The 7,844-nt window shown below is 41.1% G+C and overlaps 1 long non-coding RNA gene across 1 annotated transcript; it reads left to right on the top strand.

Annotated features, from left to right (window-relative positions):
- Positions 1–4,819: 4,819 nt before the first annotated feature.
- Positions 4,820–6,632, top strand: LOC130472465 (uncharacterized). The gene is made up of 2 exons (XR_008932817.1): positions 4,820–5,304; positions 5,999–6,632. It is a non-coding gene; the product is annotated as an uncharacterized lncRNA (long non-coding RNA).
- Positions 6,633–7,844: the final 1,212 nt, after the last annotated feature.

Raw genomic sequence — 7,844 nt, forward strand, 5'->3', positions numbered from 1 at the left:
ATTCCTCTCCTCAGCAGGGAGTTCATCCCTCCACTAGCACACTTCGTATCTCGGAACAGGATCCTAGTACCCCTGGGACGGAGCTGGATCAGGATCTAGAGCGCCTTAGGAGGCGGAACAGGGACAAGGCGCATGTGGTTGATATCACTGTTGGTGACGACTTGGACTGACCCTGCATGGTAGCAAGTTCCAGCTTGCCTGGGTTGATTTTGTATAGGCTGGATTGTATTGTATTTGTATGGATTTGAAACTTGAATTTTTGTATGGTTGTATGGCTTTGAACTTGAATTGGTTTGAAGATTGGCTTTTGTATGTTTGAATGTTTGGAATTGTATGCGTTGTGTGTGCCTTAAAATTTGTGGCTAGATGCATGCATGAGAATTTTGCAAAAAAATTTGAGAAAAAATTTGCCCCATTTTTCGGGTGTATATACCCACTATAAGCCCCCACTTTGACTGAGGTTTTTTGGTTAGGAAAAGCGCAAGTCAAAGTATATTCAACTCATGCTTATGCACATGCAGACTCGACTTAGGACGCCGATCTAGGACTAGAATACCCGAAGCGTTGATCCGGACTGCTTGAAATTGATCCGAAATCTGCCCGAAGCGTTGATTCTGACTGCTTGAAATTGCGCGGCTTGCGGCTTTGGAATCTTGAATAATGGAGGTTGTACTCTACTATCTGAAACACTAAAGAGTGTATACTCGGAGTCATAAAAGAGGACGGTGGCCTCGTCCTTCGGTGCAGGCCCCTGCGCTTGGCGTAGGCTTGGCGCCTGGCGCCTGTGGGCTGTCGTGCAAGCCGACTCTTGTATAAATAGGGAGGTTGTCGGATCACTTCTTGCATCAATCCTTCCCTGTTATCATTGCATACTGCTTCCTCTCGAAAAGAAAAGAGAATATGGCTGCGTCCTTTGAAAGTGCCTTGAACTCGTGGCTCGGTTCGATAGGCAAATTGGAGAAAAGGGAGCTTGATGGCATGCATCTTGGGGTGCTCGTCTCTTTCCGGTTTGTAAAATTGGATTTGCACTTCATTCTTGCTGCTCTGGAGGCTTGGGATCCAAATCATCATGTCTTTTGCTTTGGAAATAATGAGGTATGTCCCCTCCCTGAGGAATTTAGTGCTATATTGGGGTGGCCCATTATGCTGGAGCCATGCATGCCCAGCGTTGAAGAACACTTTTTCTTGAGTTTTGAATGGTATTTGGGCTTGAAGCCCCCACTTTTGAGTGCTGTTGTATATGGAAGAGGGGTGGATTTGTCCCTCTTTGTCACCTACTTTGCTGGGCTTGATGTTCCCAAAGTATTCCGCCTGAGAGCCTTGAGTTTTTGTATATTCGCTCGCTTCCTCTTTTCGAAACAGGGGTTTGGCAATGGTGATGTCTCCCTAATAGAAATTATAGAGCAGCTTGTTAATGGTCGGGACCCAATGCCGCTTGTGATTGGCGAATCATTGATGGGTCTTGACATGCTGAAGTCGGACCCCTCTTCTCTGCCGTCAGGAAGGTATTACTCCAAGTAAGGATCCGGAGCCTTCTTGTATGTTGAATTTGTACTTGTATTTGAATTTTGAATTTTGAATTTTGAAATGCACTTCTTGTATACTCCCCAAGGTTTAGCTTATGGAGAGGCTCATGTTGGTGGCACCACCGGAGAACATGGAGAGCTATAACAGAAAGGGATTCACTGTGCGGCCCATGTTGTATGGCCGGCTTTCATTGGATGAGTGGCGATGCGCACTCTCTGGGATTGAATCTTGTATAAGGTGGGTAGTTCCTTGGTGGGGAATTGCTGCTATGAGATATGCCCCTGGTTCTACTGTTTTGAGGGTGCCAAGTCTCTCAATGCTGGTCTTCTACTCGCCTGCTCGAGTGATGAGACAGTATGGCTTGAAACAGGAGATCTCGGACTGTACTGAAGAGAATCCGAAACCTGTTGCGCTGAATGCGAATCGTCTTGAAGTTTGGAGGCGGTATTGGGTTGCCAAACCATTCTTGAGTATTCAGTTCCCAACTGAGCCTGTTACTCTGTCTGCGGGGTACATTGTATGGATGAGAGGTCTAAGCCAGAGGGACATTTCTTTCTCCGGACCAGCTAGAGTCCGAGGTTCTAGAGCTAGACGTCCTGCATCAACTGACTATGAGGAAGGCGACGGGAGTGTGACCCATCCGGTGCTTGACCATTCGGAATCCAAAAGAGGTTCGTCGTCCTCCCATCTTGGAAGGCTTGCAAGTTCCTTCTCCCGTCGCTTGGGCAAGGGGAATATTGATGATTGATTGCGGGAGGAGTCAGGGGATAGTACTCAAGGTGCCAAGACTCGAGAGCATAGTCGCCCGACCCTAGATCTTTGTAGGCTAAATGTGTTTGAAATTGTATCGGAATGAGTTGTGTTTGGAATGTGTTTGGAAGATGTGTTTAGAAGATGGGTTTAGGAAGTGAAAAGGCTTTTGAACTTTGCTTCACTTGATCCCGACTTTGTATTTGAATTAGATTTGAAGGCCTTAGGGCCCAAATAAAAAGTTATTATGTTAAATTCCGCTTGAACATGCTTTGCTTTGAATTGGCACATTTGGAATAAAGAAAACAACATTTGAGTTTTGAAATTTGATTTGATTTTTAGGATTCCCTTAATTGAGGAAATTTTGAATTTTTTTTGTATTAAAGTGGCCGGGCCTCGAAATGAGGTTGCCTACGTGTCCCGTTAGGGAATCAGGCCGGACGTAGTTCTGACTACCTTACAGGACTTTGAATTGGATTCTTGAATTTGAACATGGAACTTAGACATAGAACTTCTTGAGTTGATCGAGGTTGGTCAGAGATCTGAATTCTGTTCCATCGACGTCTGTTAGTTCGACTACTCCCCCGGAGATGATCTTCTTGACAATGTATGGGCCTGCCCAGTTGGGTTTGAATTTTCCCCTTGGGTCCATGGTGCTTTTGCGAAGGGCTTTCAGGACAAGCTCGCCTTCTTTGATGTTTCGGGTTCTGACCCTTTTGTTGAAATGTCTGGCCACTCGGCGCTGATAGATTTGTACATGGTGAGCGGCTTGAAGCCGGCGCTCATCGAGCATGACTAGCTCGTCATATCTTGCTTGTACCCATGCAGCTTCTGGGATTTTGCTTTCGAGGACTATCCTTAGAGAAGGTATCTCTAGCTCGATAGGTTGTACTACTTCCATTCCATAGACTAATGAGAATGGAGTTGCACCAGTTAAAGTGCGAATTGAAGTTCAATATCCCCACAATGCGAAATGCAGCTTCTAGGGCCAGTCCTTGTAATTGGTAGTCATTTTCATGATGATGGTTTTGACATTCTTGTTGGCTGTTTCGACTGCTCCATTGGTATGTGGGTGATAAGGCAAAGAGTGATGATGTTGAATTTCCCGGAGCATGGGTCCGTTGGGATTGTTGTATTGAAGATTGTACGGTATCCCCTTTTGAGGTTTGAACTATTAAATCTTGTAGATGTTTTTATAACTTGAACCTTTGGAGTTTGTAACTTGAATTTTGTACTTTGGAATTGTAGATGCCTTGCTTGGCACAACCTTGCTCGGTTAGAGATTATAGAACTTGAATTTTGAATCTTTGTACTTGTTGAATGGGCCTTCACATTCTCCTTGGAAATAGGTTCCCTTGAAAGATCTGGATACTTGGACTTCTTGAATAAACCCGGCCTCTAGGTGCTTAGAGACTTCTTCTTGAATTTTGAGGGAAACATCCGGTTTCATGCGACGGAGTTTCTGCTTGATGGGTTTTGAACCTGGAATGAGGGGAATTGTATGCTGACCGATGCTTGGATCAACCCCTGGCATATCATGATAGGACCATGCGAAGACATCTACATACTCTGAAAGTAGCTTGATAAGATCGTCCCGCTCTGCTTGAGAAAGAGTTCAACCAATCTGAACTAGTTTTGAATCACTGCTGTTAGAAAGGTTGATTTTTTTCTGTTTCCTCAATTATGGGCGTCCTGTTTTCATGATTTTCGATAGCTTTTAGAAATTCAAAGTCAGTTTCTTGTGAAGCAAAGTTGTTTGGATTTGGATTGTGTTTTGAATTAGGACTCGAAGAGTAAGTAGAAATTGAAGTGTTATTGAAATCAGCAATCATTACATCGACTGTTTTGACTTGAAGCTCGGCCTTTAGAGGCTCTTGATTGATGCAAGACTCTAGTTCTAGACACTTAGACTCATTGCTAGACTCAGAAATTGAAAGACAGACTCTGGACCTGGACAAAGACACTTAATCATAAAGATAGTTCTTAGGGTATTCCCAGACATCTGCGTCGTAATCGTCATAATCATCGAAGATGGGGCTGCATGCAAAGACTTTCAGGACTTGATCCCAGACTTGATTCCATGTGCTGTAAGGTAATGCGGCGAAGCTGCCCTTGCATGAAGTGTTGAGCCCTAGGAGGAACATTCTCACCATTTTTCCCTCTGGCAGCTCGGGCTGAATTGTATGAGCGGAGATTTCCCATCTGTGGTAGTATTCTTGAATGCACTCGTCCTTTTCCTGGCGTACAGCCAACTTTTGCATGATGAGAGTGTCTCGGAAGCTTGAACCTTTGAGGGTGAGGCAGGCAGGGCCATCCAGTATTTCCTCGAACCAAGGCTCTCCGAATAGTAGGTCAAAGTTAGTAGGCACATCGATAACCAGGAACTCAGCATTGTCGTACACTAGTAGAAAAAATGTCATTTGCAACTCATCAATTACAACTCACGCAAGTCATACGCGTTGCAACTGAGGTTTGGTCAACGCGGGTCAATTATTAAATGAACTAGTCGCAGCGAATTCATTGACCGCCAGTTGCGAAAAAACAATTTTTAAAAAAAAATAGGATTTTGCAGCACGGGCATACTGTACAAGTTGCAATTAAACGAAGTAATCGCAGCTTCTGCCCGTATTGAATGCTGCAACTCAGAATATTCACAACCTTCATCTGTCGAGTTTGCTGCAATTCAAGACAAAAATTTCGCAATATTCAATTCCCAATCTTATCTTCTCAACCCACCACGCACAGATCTATAATTTCAAAAAATAAAAATATCAGAGACTTCTTCATCAGATCCCTTCTACACAAATCTTCGCCGGAATCTCTATAGCCATGCCTCCTTCTACACAAATCTTATCGCCGATGCTTCTTCATCTTTGATCCGTTCCTTCGCCGGAAAGGTTTCCTGCTCCGTCGGAAAGGTTTCCTGCTCGCAGCTCGCTGCTCCGCTTCTTCACCGCGGGTAACTACGTACCTTCCTCTTCTCCTCTGCTCCACCGCCTGTAACACCGCCTTGTAACATCGGAAAAGGTATTCTGTTCTTTTTCAATTTTGGTGTTTTAATTTCTTCAACGATTTCTATGGCCTAATAAAAAAAATCTTCCAATTTTAATTATTTCCCAAATTTTAATTATGTTGAATTAATTTCGCAACTTGTATGACCCAATAAAAAATAAAATTCATTAATCAGGAACTGAAAAATTGTAGGATATTGAATTGCAAAGTGATATTTAACACTTGAAAGTCTCTAATTATATATTCATTTGATAAGAATATGGGTAGATTTATATCTTAATTTTCAATGAAACCTTTACATTTATGAGTTCAAGATAATTTTAATGGGAACATTGTATTTGGTGTTATACTTGCTTGAATGTACAAATTTGTATCTGCGTTTCTTAAATTCGGTAGCCAATTTGGTCAAAGGGTTTTGCATCCTGTCGTATTTTTGTGTTTTGCGCCACGAGCGTATCGTTATTGTATTTTAGATAGTGATGATGAGTTCATGACTACTGATGATGATGGGAAAGGGTATAACCCTATTGAGAAATTTCCAGGGAACTCTGAGAGAGTTAAGATTTTGATCTGGGTTTGGATAGAGTAAGTAAAGAGCAAGATGACTATGCATGATGTTTGGGGTGATGAAGATCATAAACTAATATTTAATTTTTTTGGTGTACGTCTAATATTTTTTTTGAGTCTGATTGCTCATGATCATCTGTAGGATCGCTTCCAACCTTGCCCTTCCAACCCTCATTGTTTCTCCTTCAAGTGTGAGAGATTTCAGTGTTGTGTTTTCTTGGCATTCAAGTGCAGAAAATCTGCTCAGTGGGTTAATGCTCTACTCCTACCCCACTAAAATAGTTCCCATCTAAATGCAGAGTTTCCAAGCTTCTATTCTTAAATAGCCCTGCTGATACATAGACTACCCCTTTATCTTTCAAACAATATGTTGTCTTCCCAAGTCCACTCATACCAATCATTGCTATCGTATTGGTAAGTATTCTGGTATCCTCAAACTCGTGCAAATCTAGCAACTGAATCAAATCATTCTTGGCAGTTTCAGCACCAACAGGTTGAGATTCCTGATCTGTTATACATACAGAAAGTATTGTCGATTGATGAATGGATTGGAAGTAAGAAGAATGTTGCGGCTGATTGACAGTAGTACTAGTACTACTACTACTGTCATTCGGTAATACGTAGGCTTCTTTCAGTGTACGGATATCAACTGCCTTTTTGCACAAGGCCTTAATTTCAATGGCAATGTTTCGCTTGTGATACAATAGTGCAGGATACTGAAGTAATGCATTGATTCCACACTAGTAGAAAAAATGTCATTTTGACTACCTGGTTCAGCTCCGTTTGATCTTTAGTACTGTCATTTTAAGTTTTAGTTTTAGATGCTGCTTTATATGACAATAGTTGTTGTCTCTAGGTGTTGGTGTTTGAGGAATAGCTGAAACATTGAGAAACAGAAGATACAAGTCTATCTCTTGCCTGATGATTGTTCTATGGCATTTTCCAACTTTAGTTCGTTGTGTTGTTCTCTGAAAGTAAAATTTACTGGGCAGGACTAGTAAAGAGGTTGTCCTTACTAATATTCTTGGTGTGAATGGAGTTTGCGTTTTAGTTTGCAGGTCTGCGTTTTAGCGGTCATGTTATTGTTTTATTGCCTATTTAGGTCATAAATATTATTTGATCTGGCTGCCATTAGACTGCAATAAAATTGACTGCATCTTACATGCTACTCCCTTAACTTGGGATAAATTTGGTGGTTGAAACAAACTTTGTATGGTTTTTAAGTTTTAGTTTTAGTTTTAGATGCTGCTTTATGTGTTTGGATGCATCATAACAGAAGTCTGCGTTTAAATTTTCAGATTGTGTCTAGAACCATCACTTGTTTTTATCATTCTTTATTGAGATACTGAATGTGATTATTAATGGTTTTAGATCGATTTATAAGGTTTTATATATTATAATGCAATGGATAAATGGTAATGCATGGATTCCTTTACAATTTTCAATATTCCAGAAATTACCCATGGTTATCAGTGGTTGAAGTGTTTTTATTATAACCCAATGCTTCTGATGAGATTGTACTTATTTTTTCTTTTGAGGCAGTAAAATATCATTATGGCTATTTGGTGATTGTAAGTACACCATTACGAAGTATATCAAAGAGATTTTAATTTGAAAGTTGAAACTATGGTAGATATCAAGTTGATGGGTAATTGGGTTTGGTGGATGTTTTTCATTAGGAGAAGTATAATTTCATTCTAAGCACATGGATTACATATGATTTGCACTTGTTACAAGATGAGTTCCGCAATAAATGTATCTTGTTACCTAGAAAAGAGATTTTTGAAACTAGTACTTCATAGAATGAATGGCTTGTGTCTCATCATGACTTCTAATCTGAATTGCGGTCTCTAATGATTTTTTTAAAATTTTCTTGTACCTTCCACTTTTTCAATTTTGTTTCCTGAGAAGGGAAAATTAAGGCGCATTGTCCAAACAATTTGAGAAGGTTAAGCCTTTCCATGGGTAACATTTAGGATGGCTGATGG

This window comes from Spinacia oleracea, chromosome 4, assembly GCF_020520425.1.
Source record: "Spinacia oleracea cultivar Varoflay chromosome 4, BTI_SOV_V1, whole genome shotgun sequence".
NCBI lineage: Eukaryota > Viridiplantae > Streptophyta > Magnoliopsida > Caryophyllales > Amaranthaceae > Spinacia > Spinacia oleracea.